The following is a 14,452-nucleotide window of genomic DNA, read 5'->3' as shown; positions in this document are numbered from 1 at the left end:
TATCTAGAGCCGTTGCTCTCGTAAAGGCCAGAACCTATGGCCTTGAAACATTTTGTATTCACTAAAGAGATGCTGAAAAATTTCGAATAGAGGTCTAGTAGAAAGCTCATCACAGCACTGTCCTTGACTTGTTGATATGTTTGAGAGATGTACTACAATTCCAAAAGGAATACATTATTGGATGATGAACCCTGGGGCTGTCAGAGAGAGACAAGCAAATAACTGTAAGATAACCCTCATGCACAGCCATGCAGATAAATAGTTTGTTGTCTGTTATCTTAATAATGTCTACACCCGAATTGTTTTAGAAACGAAAGGAGACATCCCGTCAACACACTGAAGACGCTCGCGGATAACTCAACTCATGCTGAGCGAATGTGACTTTACTAGACAGCAGACAGACAGTCGTGTTCTTTCAAAGGCTTCTTCTTCTGTAACTCATGTTATGTTCTAACCTGTTCCTTTTTGAGTAGCGTGTCACTCTCATTTCCTTTCATAAGTGTGAAACTGCATGGTTTCTCCAGCCCAGCTGTTCTCCTGTGTCGCATATGATGAACTGCTCTGGTTTAATTGTAATGAGGCTGAGGGAGGGATAGAGAAAAGTAAGGGTTATAATCATTACATAGACCCACTTCTCCATGTAGTGTAATTTTAGCTATGCTCAGAGGGAACATTGATTGCATTATTCCTAGGATGTTATATATCGCAGTTACAAATCCCTTTCATACGTCCATAATCTTAATTGCAGTGTATGGAATTGACCAAAAGCCATAGGATAAAACTTACAGAAAAAGTCACGGCAGTGCCCCAATTTTATTTTATTAAGTGTAAATTATTAAGAATGATTTGCAGTTATGCTTTAGAGCTGTTATACGTGTGCCGTTCTTTGTTTTTTTTGACATACACATCCAGTGGCATAGCTGTATGCCTACATTTACATGAATAACATGTAAAGTATGAATGCCAGCATTTCTTGTGCTATATTGAGTCTGACGTCTTAGAATGTCAGTTGATAATGGTTTCTTTTATTTCAGAATCAAAGGGAGAACTAAAAACAGCATGTGAATTCAAAGTCATGTGGATGAAGGACAAGATGTCACTGAGCAAAAAGCATTTGTACATGATGGTATACAATTCTACTTCAAATATTTTTTTTCACTTTTTATAAGGGTATAATTATACTTAACTGACAACACAGAAAATATAACATATAAAATATATATTTTAGTTATTGGGATTCTTTAGTTAGAAAATTGTTTACTCGTGTTGTCTCTGTCTTCGGTGGAAAATGACTTGTGCACTGTAGTCAGTGATGGGGAAAGTTACTTTTAAAAGTAATGCATTACAGTATTCAATCCTCATTCACTTTCATTACATGGAAAAGAGTAGGTAGGAAAATCACCTATAAACTCAACATTTCGTGTTCCATGGAAGATAGAAAGTCATACGGTCTGGAAAGACATGGGGGTGAGTAAAAGATGACACAATTTTCATTTTTAGGTGAACTACCACTTTAATCTTCAGGGCCTTTTGAGAAATTCTCTTTTTCACTGCAACCTTTTCCAACCCTCTCATGTGTGGTGAGTCAGTGAGATGTACGTGCAATATCCTGTGAGCTGTCTGGTTTCACCACCCATCACCTAGAGACCTTAAAAGCTTCACCCAACTTTCCTGAATGCATTTAGGTACAGCCAACCATGAACAAGATGTCAAACTGCACCTACCACCTACCATGCATTAGTTCTATATGAATAGTTTACATGGAGCTGGTGGCGCTGTATAATAATGCAGTTTAACTTCTATACTTGGAAAAAGTTCCAGGCATGTAGGAACGGGCATGCAATTGTCCAACCTAGTAATTTCAAAGCGTGAATTGTAGAATGAATGTAGCTGTTCATAAGTGTTGCTTAATAGCCAATGAGCAATTTAACAGTGTGCCACTTTTAGATGCACCTGTGGGATTCATGTACACTTACAGCATTTGCATGAAATATAAAATATTCACATTGCTGGTGTTCTGTTTCATGTTCTTGTATGTATTTGGCCTCAGGCGGTCTGTTACAGTGCACTTTGATATAAAGAGACATTTTTGTTGGCTAGTAGTGTACGTTAAAACAGACTCCAAAAGTCTGAGACCAAATCTGACTCAAAATCCCATATAAACGTGAAAACATTTAGAAACATTGTATGCCAAGAAAGAAAGATGTAAAATGAAGAAATATTTGAGATTCTGTACTATTTTTAGGTTAGATCTAAAATACACAATTTGTTGACGCTGATCCTGTGAACATCGTTTTGTCATCGTTTTGGTTAGATGATGTTTCACTGAAACTCAAGATGTTCTTTGGATAATGTCAAATCATGCTGGAAAACATGATCTTCAATTTTTACACACATTTGTGGAGTTTTTCTGTCATTTAAAACTATTAAAACTGAATTATATAAATGATCTATATTGTTGTTGAAAATATACAAAATAATATGTTAATATATTGCAATATACTGAATAATCCATAAGGATTTGCTGCTTTTAGATATATTAAAAAGTGTCACTGTTTAGTGGCCAAAATTATTAGAACACTAGTATTTCAACTAAATAAAAAATGGTTTTAAAACATTTATTTCTATTGCTGTAGTGTGTCAGTAGGAAATATCAGTTTACATGTCCAAACATTCATTTTGCCATTAATTGTAATAGTCTAGTCTGACAACATCCAGTGCTCCACACAGAGATCTGATCTCATCATCTTGTCTGTCTGGAATGAAGTGAAGAAACATAAACGGAGACAGACTAAATCCAGAAGAACTGTGGCAACGTCTCCAAAATGCTTTAAGAGACCTACCTGCAGAGCTTCCTGAAAAACTATTCGCAAGCACACCAAGGGCAAAAGCTGCTTTAAACGCAGAGGATGGTCACACCAAATGTTGATTTAATTTAGTTAATAGAAGTTAATTGATAAAGACAATCTATTTATGACTTTATTTTTGACAGCATCCTCATTTTACAGCATTTTTACACAAGTGTCTAAAACTTTTAATAATACTTTTGCTTTGCAGGTACGTTTCTTGAAGCATCTTGGAGATGTTTCCAAAAATCCCTCCAAATCCCCAAAAATTAATATTTGTTTTAAGTTAACACTTTTTCTTATATATCATAACACATATTTTCATATATGTAATGTGTAACTATGAATACAATGTCAGAAGATAAAAAAGATAAAGTTTTATGAATATATTTTGAGTTTCATGGAAACCCATGCCCTAATTCATCAGAGAAATTAATTGAGCATTTCAAGCTATATTATGTAAAAAATAGTGTAGTTTTTGGCTTTTCTATATACAGTATATGTATTTTTTTGTTTGTATCAATATATGTATGGTCCATGTGTATATTGCAGTATGTGTTCCCATATATTTTTGTTTTATAAGGGAAAAAGCACAAACCAAATGCAAAGAAATTCTGAAATTTGGTTTCCACTCAAATCTAATTATGCTGATATAATAGAATTTTTTTTTTTATTAGAAACTGAAGCATTTTCACTGGTGGTCTCAGTTTTTTGGTTCCTACTATATGATAGTTGTTCAAATAGTCTGCAGGAATCTCCTAACCATGTGCCCATTAATTATTTAATCATGCTTTTTATTAATTTAATCAGCCAATAGCAATCAACCAATGCCAGTAATGTACACACATGTTGTGTCTAAACCGCTAATGCTTTGTAACATTAGTTTTAAATTGCTGAGATGCTTCTTATCCTGTTGCTCCAAATCAATTTGTGCAATCAAGCATTACAGAATGAGTTAAATTCCCTTTAAACTACACTGACTCTCAAGTGAGTGAACCACAGTACCCTCAGAAGGGAAGTTCTTCTGAGGCTCATGTCTGTTGTGTGTATTCGTCTCATAGTATGCAGTTTGTGTGCTTCTATGCGGTTAGAAATTGTTTGTTTCTCCTTCATTTTCATCGCTTTTGCCCTGGACGCTCCCAACCCTGTAGCTCCTGGAGTGAAGCTGAAAGAACACATACATCCAAGCATAAAATATATATGACAGGAGAAAAGGGGGGAGATTAGCAGTAAATGATATTTTCATGGGCAGCCATAATTCAGCCTGCATTTGCAGACATTTGAATAAACACCATAAATTCAGGCAGCAGCGGCTCTTTTCTGGCGGTAATAAAAGGTCAAATGAATTGCGGGGAGGTTTTAATGCGTGGCGCATTTGATGTGGAGTGATAGGCATCTGCCGGGGCACGAGGAGCGAGGAGAACCGGATTGGGGGAGGGTGTTGAATCGCTCACGGGGCCTAGAACTCAATTTCACTTGTAGATTTCCCTCGTCTTTTCATTTTGCCATTGCTCACATCCTGCCTGACACGGGTGGCAATAACAAAGGGTTGACAGGTGAGACTATATACTGCCCTCCACCACAGGAAGGGAGAGAGGTTCATGTTTGACAGGGGCCACGGACCCCAACAACCTGCGGTACTAAATCTACCCTTAGAGTGACTGAGAGAGTATGAGAAAGACAGAGATGGATTGACTGTCACTGTCGGATTTGTTTATGCACTTGCTTGATGATATGGCTAGGAGGTATGGCATTTCTATACAGTAGCTTAGTATATTTATATCATATAGCTTATCTTTCAGTTTGTGTTTAACAATTTATAATAGTGCCTTTTGAAAAGTGGAAATTATTTATTTATTTTTACAAATAAAAGAACTGTTTTCTATTTGAATAGGTTTTAAAAGGATTTACATTTTATATACTGTAATTATGTAAAATAATTTTATTCCTGTTAGGACACAGCTGAATTTTCAGCAGTCATTACTTCAGTCACATGATTCTTTAGAAATCATTCTAATATGCTGATTTGGTGCTCAAAAAACATTGTTCTTCATCTTCTTCATTGCTGTCTTCTTTATCTCCTCCTCTTCCTCAGTGTAAAAAACGTCTGTTTGGTGATGTTATTTCTTTGTAAATTCACAGCAAATATTGGTCATACTGCCCATCTCTAATATATAGTTATTATGCAGGAGCTGGTATTAGTTTGCAAACGCAATTGCATCAGTAAATTTTCCGGTTTGCAATTTTCTCATCCCATCACTATTTGCCTTTGTGTGTTTGGTGAGTGTATTTGCTCATGTGGCACTCAGTGTTTAAAGGTGGGCATTCACTCTGGCAACCCGGAGTCTGGCAGCAATGCTTTGCTTTGTCAACAAAGAGAAATAGATGGTGTTATTAAATCATTGATTTAAAGCGTTGACTTTCCACCCTGGATGGCAGTTCAGCCAAAAGATTACAGTTATTTTCTTAGAAAACTGCCTTGGCATGGTTTGAATTTGCCTTTAGTTTGCTTGATAGTTGAACGGTGAAAGTCATCTGGGGTCCTTTTGAAATCCTGGTATATTTACAGTATTTATTCATTTTATATTTATGTGGTTTTTGAAGTTTTTGAAGAGTCACGGAGAAAAAGAGATAGAAATGGGAGTGATTTTTCCTGTCTTTTAGTCTGGGTGTTTAAAGGCCTGCTTTGGCTCAGACTGTGGACTTGATTTGTTTTGTTCAGCGATTGTGTGGAGTCGGCGCCGCAGGCACCTCCATTCCACTCTGATTTCATTTTGACTTACTTGTGAATGAAAAAGCCGTTGTCCCATCTGCAGAGGTGAAGGTCCAGGGCACTTGGGTGATTTACAACAGCACATCAACACCGCTATGCCATTTCTTAGCCTGCTTTGTTATTTTACGTTATAAAATCCACTGCAGGTGAATTGTAGTGATGTGTGTTTGTAGGGTTTGAATGTTTTTACTGAATTGATCCTTTCAAAATGCTTCAGTTGATAAATCAAATGTCATGTTTTGTTTTAAGTTTTGAATGGCACTATTTTATGGAATGATTCACCTTTTATGTTGTGAAGTTCAATCAAATGAGGAATCAAGATAATGCAAATTTTGACTGAGGCAAAGAACGTACTGCTATAACACAATGTTTTTGTGGTTAGAAATAAACACAGGGTCTGAAATGCTTTATAATCACCCATCACCCAAACAAACAACAGTAACTATAAAGTAACTATATTTATGTTAATATTTGTAGTTTGAACACTAATGTGTCCTGATCTGTCCCATTCAAAACTCACTTGTCAATCATCCATTGCCCTAAAACAAGAAATTTATTGACTCAAGTGAAGCAAGCATCTCTGAAGTTCTCTTAATATACAAGCTTGGATTACATTAAAAAAATAGCTATATTTGGAAGTATTCAAACCTGTCCTTTTCGAAACAAACAAAGGCAAGTAATAAGACAGAGATATATTGGCTTCAAATTCATCTGAGTCATATTAAAATAGTGGCAACTCAAGTATGACAAAGCACCTGTCAGTTTAATGTTTGCCAACTTTAATCAAAATGAGATTTCATGAGCATAACTGCATTACATTATATGATAATAGATAGGAGCATCAAACACAATTACCAGTGTCAGTTTTCTTACATCACTTAAGGTCTTGTTTGGGACAGCATAATACCATCCTTGTATGCCTATTATTTTTGCAGCAAGTATACTATGCATTCACATTTGGCTGTGCTGGTAATATTATACTACTGCATTTATACTATTTCAGCAGTATGTGTATATGATCCATCTTACAATATTTACCTGTCAAAGAATTTTTTTTTGCTTTTTTGTTTTTATTTTGCTTTCATTTAATTTGAAATAGTAGGCATTATAGTGTACAGTAAGCAGGATAGTAATTTGTGCTGTCAATCGATTAATCACATCCAAAATAAAGGTTTTTGTTTACATAATGTGTGTGTACTGTGTATATACACACAACATCATGTATATATTTAAGAATATTTTTTTATTTATATATTAAATATTTTTATATTTAATATAAATTATATGAATATAAATAGAAACATATATATATATATATATATATACACACACACACACACACATACATGTACTGTATATGTGTGTCTTTATATTTACAAAATAAATATACACAGTACACACACATATATTGTGTAAACAAACTTTTATTTTGGATGCGATTTAATGCCATGACAGCATTACTAGTAATATTCCTTTCCAAGCATATTCCACCTGTATCAGTTTCTCTTGTTAAACACCTGTTAGTAATCATATCATATCCAATCAAAACAATGCAATTCACAGAGTCCCTCTCACAGGATTATTAATAAATGATTGCGATGAGTATTGAAACACCTGCTCCTTGTTATGTCATCACTTACTTGTTAAATACACTGACTGAACAGTTGATTCTTGCATGACTTACCCTGATTCTCAGTGTTATTGTCATGTGTGTGTCTGTTAAACAGGAGGCTATCGAAAAGATGGACTCCATCTTTTTACCAGAAAGTGGACGAGTAAATATTCACAGCAAACAGCTGAACTAGGTGCTGAGCTGATTCACATATGATTCATTTTTTTTTTTATGAACACCAAGTGCTTTAATATAATTCTTGTTTGGATCATCTCAATGCTGACATGGAGGAACACTAACAAAGATGCTTATTTAATAGAAAATTCAAATTTACATTGATTGAATGTAAACATTATGCTAGTAATGCTAGCACATGGACTAATGTTATTGTTAGGATTTTCTGTATCAATTGTTTCTGGGAGAGAATTCCATTTTAGACATGCAACAGTCACCGAATTCTTGTCTGTATAGCGCTCAGAAGAATAATAAACATATTTAGCTAGAGCGCGCACATGTCATTGCCTATATGCACAAAATTACATAACAACTCCCTCGTCCTTCTGTGGATTAATTGCCATCGATATGCATGAGGATCCATGCAGATATTCTTTTAAAGACGTCACTGCGAGAAAGAATTAGTCTGAAAAGTGGTTCTGAGTGCACGCCAGAATTACAGAGCATAATTCATCCCTAATTAGCATGTTCTCTTGTCTTTAATTTAAGAAGAAAAAAAAGTAAGAAGTTGAGTTAATTCAGTGAATTTGTTCTGAATTTATTTTGGTCTCTCATGCTCATTAGCTCTAACAGGGATAAACTGATTAAAGCAGATTCAGAGCTGGATAATTCTCAGCTGGAGGACTCTTTCACAGAGTTGAAATTGTTCATTGAGCCGCTTATTCTCTCTAAATCGCCATTTGCATGCAGTCTCAGAGCCGAATCTGTGGAATGATGCTATAAATTCATTCAGTAAAAGACTGTACTGACTCAGAAATGGATTAGTCACAGTTTGACAGACTAATAATGCAAAATGGTTGGTATCATCTGCCCAGCGGTTTAGTGATGTAGAGACTGTTGTGAGAGACCTTAGTGCTCATCCGTCACCAAATCACTTTTCAATTACAAATCCTTAAATAGTTGAATTAGAGCTATGGTGAATGAATCAACACAGAGAATACATTATTGCAAAGGGCATCAAAATAGATCATTTTAAGAACATTTAATTTCCAAATCTAATGGTATGCTATAGTGTTTTTTTTTTACATTTACATTTTACATTACATTTTTTACATTTACCAAAGCGACTTACATTGCATTCATTTTTTTATCAGCTCTTATAAACCAAAGTTTATAATAACTAAATTATTTCAAATTTTATTAACTAATAATATTTGAATATAATTATACTAATATATTCATATATTATACTAATATATTTATTAACTAATAATATAATGTAATGTAATATACTAGTTGTTGTTACTGTAGTAGTAAAAGTATAGTAGTGTGTTTCACATTTTATTAGCTATAGTATAATATAATATTTATTATGATTATTATTATTATTATTATTAGTACTAGTAGTAGTATTTTTTTAACCAAACGTTCTGTATTTTATGTATGATATCCCTTTTTATTTAAAGTAGGCTATATTTCAATAATATTATTAATAATAATAATAACAAATAAGTAGTTGTAGAAGCAGTAGCGGTATATTTCAAAATGTATTGACTACAATATGATATTTAGTAACAGTGGTATTTTTATTTTATTTTATTTGCTTTTATTTTATTTCATTTGGTTTTATTTATTTACAGTCATGGCCAAAAATATTGGCACCCTTGGTAAATATGATCAAAGAAGGCTGTGAAAATTAATCTGCATTGTTTATCCTTTTGATCTTTTATGTAAAAAATTAACAAAAATCTAACCTTTCATTGGATAATGAGAATTTAAAATGGGGGGAAATATCATTATGAAATAAATGTTTTCTCAAATACACGTTGGACACAATTATTGGCACCCCTAGAAATTCTTGTAAAATATCTCTGAAGTATATTCCCATTCATATTCACAATTTTGAGCACTCCTGGGTGATTATGAACATGAAATTATCCAGCCATGGCTTCCTGTTTCACAGAAATATAAATAGGAGGGAAAACAAAGCCCAATTTCCTTTAATCATCCATCACAATGAGAAAAAACAAAGAATATATTTCTGATGTGCAGCAAAAGAAAACTGAGCTTCACAAATTAGTGAAGTGGCTTTAAGAAAAGAGCTTGAGCTGGGAAAATTCCCATTTCCACCATCAGGGCAATAATTAAGAATTTTCCATCAACATAAAATGTTACGAAACTGCCTGGAAGAGGACGCGTGTCTATATCGTCCTAATGCACGGTGAGAAGGAGAGTTTGAGTGGCTAAAGACTCTCCAAGGACCACAGCTGGAGAATTGCAGAAAATAGTTGAGTCACGGGGTCAGAAAACCTTAAAAAAAATAAAATAAAAAAAAAATTGTCAAACAGCGCCTACATCACCACATGTTATTTGGGAGGGTTTCAAGAAAAATTATCTAGCTCATCCAAAAACAAACTCCAGCATATTCAGTTATCAGACACGACTGGAACTTCAAATGGGACTGGCTTCTATGGTCAGATTAAACTAAAAAATTAGCTTTTTAGCAGCAAACACTCAAGATGGGTTTGGTAAACACTGGGATAAAAAGTACCCCATGTGTACAATGAAATATACTGCTGTATTTTTGATGTTGTGGGCCTCTATTTCTGCTGGAGGTCCTGGACATCTTTAGACACATGGCATCATGGATTCTATCAAATACCAACAGATAAAAAATCAGTAAGTGACTGACTCTGTTAGAAATCTTATAATGGGCCATGCTTGGATCTTCGAACCTGACAATAATCCAAACACGAACCTCAAAAACAACACAAAAATGGGTCACTGGGCACAAAACCAAGCTTCTGCTATGGCCATTCCAGTCCTCTGACCTGAACCCTGTAGAAAATGAGTGGGGTGAACTGAAGAGAAGAAGCACCAACATGGTTCTAGATGGTGTATTTTTGCCATCTTTCAGCAGGAGCTAACAGGGTTGCACGATACACCGGTAATTAGTCATTTAGCAGACACTTTTATCCCAAGCGACTTACAAATGAGGACAACAGAAGCAATCAATTGTAGTATTAAAACAACTAAAAACAGATCCAAAACTAAAAGCTAAAACTTTATAAATACTACCTGTACACATTTTATTGTGCTCTGTATAGTCTGTGTATACGCTAAGTTATTGAGTGTTTCCCGACGCTTCAGTTCAGTTTGCAATGAGAAGTTGCACTTGCACGTCGTTGTTCTTGCTGCAGTTTAAGAAAGGGTCTGATTCAGACCATCTGATGTCATTTTAATTAGTTTGTCATTTGTCAGTTTGAATGATTCGTTCAATTCCCTGCCGCACGCGCTGAGTCTCTGAAGCGGTTCTCACTCAGATAACAGCGAGTTTATGAACATCAAGAGCGCTGAAGACGTGGCTTTGGATCTACAGTCAGTTGAAAGCAAATCTGCAAAGGCTTGTTTTCTAGAGCTATATGAAGATCTTTTATTAGATGAACACCGCGTGTGCTGTCTACTGTTCCACAGGTATAGGCCACGATACCACTATGACATTACCAGCTTGTTGTACATGTACCTTACATTAAATACAATGTATAATTTATACATTAAATAAGCTGTCACAGAGTATGAAATGAACACCCGTGGAACCCGCGTTAGCTCTGCGCAGCGGCGCGCGGCCTGTTCTAGACACAACTAATATTCATATTTTTACAATATTTACTCTTGCAAAAATATAGGCTACATTTGTTTACATTTTGCAGAACAGAAGATCCGTCAATATGCATTTGTTTCGTTATGTTCAGAGCAGTCATGTGAGGCGTTTTCAGAGGTTTCAGTGTCAGAGGTTATAGGATAATACATCATTAATTTACTTTAAAATATAATTTAATTCAGTGATGCAAATCAGAATTTTCATCAGCTGTTACTCCAGTTTTCGGAGTCATATGATCCTTCAGAAATCATTATAATATATCGATTTATTACCAGTTTTGGAAACAGTTTTGCTGCTTAATATTTTTTGGAACCTGTGAGATTTTGTTCAGTATTCTTTGATGAATAGAAAGCTAAAAAGAGCAGCACTGATAATAAATCAACATGATTTCTGAAGGATTATGTGACCCTGAAGACTGGGGTAAAGGCTGATGAAAATTCTGATCTGCATCACTGAAATAAATTACATTATTATATATATATATATATTTTGAACGGCAGTGTGTGTGTGTGTGTGTGTGTGTGTGTGTACACATACACCTTACATAAATGTAATCTATATATCTAAATAAAAATAGACTATATTCAGTACCTATATGATCCAAAGTAACTAGTAACTAACTACTTGAGTAGTTTTTTTATCCGATACTTTTTACTCTTACTCAAGTAACTATTCAGACTATTACTTTTACTTTTACTTGAGTAAATATTTCTAGAAGTACTTTTACTTTTACTTGAGGACAGTTTTTGAGTACTCTACCCACCTCTGGTATCGTGACAACCCTATATAAATACCCTATATAAATGCCACAGCCATATCACCCTGCAGCCCAAGACCGGTTGCCCACTGAAGCTAAGCAGGGTTGAGCCTGGTCAGTACCTGGATGGGAGACCTCCGGTGAAAACTAGGTTGCTGTTGGAAGAGGTGTTAGTGAGGCCAGCAGGGGGTGCTCACCCTGCGGTCTGTGTGGGTCCTAACGCCCCAGAATAGTGACGGGGACACTATACTATCAAAAAGCACCATCTTTCGGATGAGACGTTAAACCGAGGTCCTGACTCTCTGTGGTCATTAAAAATCCCAGGATGTCTTTCGAAAAGAGTAGAGGTGTGACCTCGGCATCCTGGCCAAATTTCCCCATTGGTCTCTGACCATCATGGCCTCCTAATCATCCCCTTACACTGATTGGCTTCATCACTCTGTCTCCTCTCCACCAGTAAGCTGGTGTGTGGTGGGCGTTCTGGCGCACTATGGCTGCCGTCGCATCATCCAGGTGGATGCTGCACACTGGTGGTGGACGAGGAGACGCCACCCCTCACAATGTAGAGCGCTTTGAGTGCTTAGAAAAGCAGAAAAGCGCTATATAAATGTAATTAATTATTATTATTATTATTATTATTATATGTTAACTAGTAAAATATTGACCCATGGTACTTTGCACAAGTGGCTATATTTAGAATCAATTTAATGTAGATTTCGAACATTTCCATACAAATGCTTTCACTGGGCTGTGCTATTTTCATTGACAGTCATGTAGAGGTGTTGAGCTTTCAGTGATGGAAACTCATCAGTAAATATAGAAAATGAGTCTCTTGAGTGGCGGCTCAATCGGGTGAGTGTTGAAACAGGTGATTTGAAGAGACGATCAACAGAAAATAATTATACATGAGGTTATCTATCATTTGGGACCTTGATTGTGTTATGTGTGTGGTTCACCCATGGGTATGAAGCATCCAAAATGAAGAGGAATAATAATGCTAAGATAAATAATGGAGTGTAGGTTTTTGTGTTGGAGGTCGTTGTGTTCTTTCAGGATTTGAACAAAAGAATCCAGATAAATTATATTCCATTATTCAGATACAAGCAACCATTGAGACATCAGTGGCTCTTCATGGTTCTGTTGTGTCCTTCACCATCTGCAGCAACTGAACATTTCTGAACTGACCATTTTTGAGAAAACACTTATTTCGGGAAAGCATTATGCGTCAGAAAATGAACTCTTGGGTTTAATTTGGTACTCCATGTTTTGCTATAATTTCACCGCTCTTGAGAGATCCGCTATTCTCTGAATCAGCTGGATTTGTACCACTCAACCTTGGTATATTTTATTAGTTTTGTGCAGGTGTGTGCTGGCCCAATACAAACCACTGTCTGCTGTATTCACACACACACACACACACACACACACACACACACACACACACACACACACACACATATATATATATATATATATATATATATATACTGTATATATATATATTGATTTCCATTGTATTTCTGAAACAATCTATTTTTGCAATACATTACATTTTACATAAAGTGGTTGAGGAATATGTAATGCAATATGATCATAGATACCTAAAGCTTCCATTATTAATAAACTAGGTTTTGGAGATTGCATTTATTTTGTGATTTTACTGAATTTATTAATTTGACAACACAACTACTATAAAGATAATTACGCAAAAAGAACAATATCGTTGGAATCACTTTCAGAAGGTTTTTTTTTCAGCTGATAAGTGATAAAAACATTGACAGCCAATCAGAATCCATTCTGCTTTAAAATGCATGAGCATTTAGCTCTTTCCCCATGGCTTTTTTGAAAAAAGTTGCTAAGCCACCGCTAGTGTTTTTGCTGATTTTCACTAAATTTTCAAGGCTCCTAGAATATTTTGTTATATGAATATCTGAACATGCAATACATCAAAATAAATATCAGACCCTCTACTTTCAAAAAAGAAAAAAGAAAAAAACAACTAGTAAAATATTATTCTAGTTTCAAACATTGTTTTTTTATGATATCAACACTTGAATGTAGGTAGGTTTCAACAACAACAACAACATTTTGAGAGAAATACTCCATCTGGATCATATTCAGTAATATTATCAAAGCAAAGATGCAGTAGATAGCTTTCATCAGTACTCCCAAAGCATGCACAGGCCTTTACCACTTTCTGGATTGACATTTCACTCTGTAACATTAAGCAGTTTTCATTTAATGCTGCATTCACGTGTTATCAGAATTATCGTAAATACGAGTTTCCTAATCGGAAAATTGCCATATAAGGCCTCTCTAAGGCCCTTCATGTCCAATTTCCGACTGGGAAGCTCGTATTTATGATAATCCCAATAGCACGTGAATGCAGCATAAATACCGTTAGTGTTGATAAACGCATTATTTTTCATATGAGATCGTATCTCGTTTCTGTGTCTCCCTGGTCTGTGATTTTGATTGGCACTTTCTAGACTCACTCAGGAGATGCGTAAATTATTTCATGTGTCTTGAGGTGTTCATGTGTTTTTAGTGTGTGTGTTTTTAAATAAAAATAGTCATAATTTAAACGTAAATGGTCATTTTTATACCCTTACAGGGATAGTTCACCCCA

The sequence above is a fragment of the Barbus barbus genome (genome assembly GCF_936440315.1).
Source record: "Barbus barbus genome assembly, chromosome: 22".
NCBI lineage: Eukaryota > Metazoa > Chordata > Actinopteri > Cypriniformes > Cyprinidae > Barbus > Barbus barbus.
This window is presented reverse-complemented; position numbering follows the sequence as displayed.